This window comes from Scylla paramamosain, chromosome 14 (assembly GCF_035594125.1).
Source record: "Scylla paramamosain isolate STU-SP2022 chromosome 14, ASM3559412v1, whole genome shotgun sequence".
NCBI lineage: Eukaryota > Metazoa > Arthropoda > Malacostraca > Decapoda > Portunidae > Scylla > Scylla paramamosain.
The window spans coordinates 2,443,506-2,446,005 of NC_087164.1; the positions used below are offsets into that span (position 1 = coordinate 2,443,506).

Consider the following 2,500-nt stretch of genomic DNA (forward strand, 5'->3'; position numbering starts at 1 on the left):
ACCTGTTGGCGGGGCAAAAGGTGGTGCCCTGCCCGCCCAAAAAAAAAAAAAAAAAAAGGAAAGAGAGAGGGAAACCTTTCTTTTTCCGCTTCTTCTCCCCGCGCTCCGTGCCGGAGCGTGGGGTAGACCAACTGTTCTTACTTACACACCACGCCCACGGGAAACCACGGCGTTTGGTGCCTCCGTCGTCGCCGTAGTAGTGGCTAGGTGAGCCCGCTGGTTAATTCCGATAACGGCGACGATGACGGTCGGAGGAGAAGTTGGTGGTGGGTCCCGCCGCGAGGCCCACTCCTCTTCTACTAACCCCGATCGCCTCCCGTGCTGCGGGAGGGAAGGCACCACTCGTCCCCGGCGTTTGGTGCCTCCATCGTCGCCGTAGTAGTGGCTAGGTGAGCCCGCTGGTTAATTCCGATAACGGCGACGATGACGGTCGGAGGAGAAGTTGGTGGTGGGTCCCGCCGCGAGGCCCACTCCTCTTCTACTAACCCCGATCGCCTCCCGTGCTGCGGGAGGGAAGGCACCACTCGTCCCCGGCGTTTGGTGCCTCCATCGTCGCCGTAGTAGTGGCTAGGTGAGCCCGCTGGTTAATTCCGATAACGGCGACGATGACGGTCGGAGGAGAAGTTGGTGGTGGGTCCCGCCGCGAGGCCCACTCCTCTTCTACTAACCCCGATCGCCTCCCGTGCTGCGGGAGGGAAGGCACCACTCGTCCCCGGCGTTTGGTGCCTCCATCGTCGCCGTAGTAGTGGCTAGGTGAGCCCGCTGGTTAATTCCGATAACGGCGACGATGACGGTCGGAGGAGAAGTTGGTGGTGGGTCCCGCCGCGAGGCCCACTCCTCTTCTACTAACCCCGATCGCCTCCCGTGCTGCGGGAGGGAAGGCACCACTCGTCCCCGGCGTTTGGTGCCCCCATCGTCGCCGTAGTAGTGGCTAGGTGAGCCCGCTGGTTAATTCCGATAACGGCGACGATGACGGTCGGAGGAGAAGTTGGTGGTGGGTCCTGCCGCGAGGCCCACTCCTCTTCTACTAACCCCGATCGCCCCCCGTGCTGCGGGAGGGAGGGCACCACTCGTCCCAACCGGCGTTTGTTGGTTCCTCCGTCGTCGCCGTAGTAGTGGCTAGGTGAGCCCGCTGGTTAATTCCGATAACGGCGACGATGACGATCGGAGGAGAAGTTGGTGGTGGGCCAGCAGGCCTCACTCCTCTTCTACTAACCCCGATCGCCCCCCGTGCTGCGGGAGGGAGGCACCACTCGTCGGCGGTGGGTAATCTCAAACCTGCACACTACCTGTGTTGTCCAACAACAAGCTCTTGTTGTTGGCGTTTTTAAACCTGCACACTACGTCTTCCCACTATCGTCTCCTGGGGCAGAGACGGCGGAAGTCTTGAAAGCCTAAAAAAATTCCAGCAATGGAAATGTACAACTCTTAACGGTGGATCACTCGGCTCGTGGGTCGATGAAGACCGCAGCAAGCTGCGTGTCGGTATGTGAATCGCAAGAATACCAGATACATCGACAAGTCGAACGCACATTGCGGCGGCGGCACTCTCATGTGCTGCCGCCACTCCTACACGAGGGTCGGATATCAATTCCAATACATCGGCATTGTCCTGTCACGTGAGGCACGCTGTCCGCTTACCACCGCACCCTATGCCGTGTCGGTGGGCTTCTAAGCGGCGGCGGCGGCGGGAGACCACCACAACAACAACACTGTTGTTGGGCGGGACCCGCCCTTGGCCTGCGTGCTTGGCAGTGACCGCCTTGGGGAGTTTCGCCCTGAATAAAAGCAGAGAGGCTGCTTGGGGCGTTCCCTTAAGACGGGCTGTCAAAGCGCACGAGAGTAGTAGTACTGTGCGTCTGGGGCAGCCCATGCAAGGACCAGTGCCGGCTGCTGCTGCACCAGCAGCGCTTCCAAGTCCAAGTGCAGTGAGGCTATAAAGATATCTACTGTACACCTGCGGAGGAGGTTAAAGTGGTTAAAGAAAGAGGGCAAGTTTATTATTATATATTTAAAGTGGAGAAGTGTGTGAACTCACTCCCACAGGCAAAAGCAAACAAACCACCAACCACTCTCCGGCTGCGCTGTATGTAGTAGCAATTCTGCCTCGCTCGGACGGAACGCCGCCCGGAGCAGCAGCGGCCACGCACGCCGTCCATGCCTTGAGGAGGTCTCGGCTCCCCACCCTCATCGAGGGTGGAGGCTCTGCCGCAGCATCTTGATGGGCTGGAGGAGGAGGGAGACGCACAAAGGGGCGTGCGTGCGTCACATTCCCTCCTCTCTTCATGGACGCGGCCGGGTCGGTTGAAAAATAACCGCGGCTCGCTATGAGATGATGATGATGATGATGCTGAGGAGCGAGAAACCAAACAAACCTCTTGGTCAATACTAGTCCTTACTGAAGTGGTCAGCAAAGGCAGGAAGGAAAAAATTGATTTTTTTTTCCAATGTCGACCTCGTGTTAGGGGAGAGTACCCGCCAAATTTAAGCATATTAATAA

At 58.4% G+C, this 2,500-nt stretch overlaps 2 non-coding genes across 2 annotated transcripts in view; both read left to right on the top strand.

Moving 5' to 3' along the window:
* Positions 1–1,423: 1,423 nt before the first annotated feature.
* On the top strand, positions 1,424–1,583 carry LOC135107155 (5.8S ribosomal RNA). The gene has a single exon (XR_010271641.1). It is a non-coding gene; the product is annotated as a 5.8S ribosomal RNA (ribosomal RNA).
* Positions 1,584–2,451: 868 nt separating this feature from the next.
* LOC135107152 (large subunit ribosomal RNA) overlaps positions 2,452–2,500 on the top strand; it is a 5,052-nt gene continuing 5,003 nt past the window's right edge. Inside the window, exon 1 of the ribosomal RNA XR_010271640.1 lies at positions 2,452–2,500. This exon is cut by the window's right edge and continues 5,003 nt beyond it. This is a non-coding gene — a ribosomal RNA (large subunit ribosomal RNA).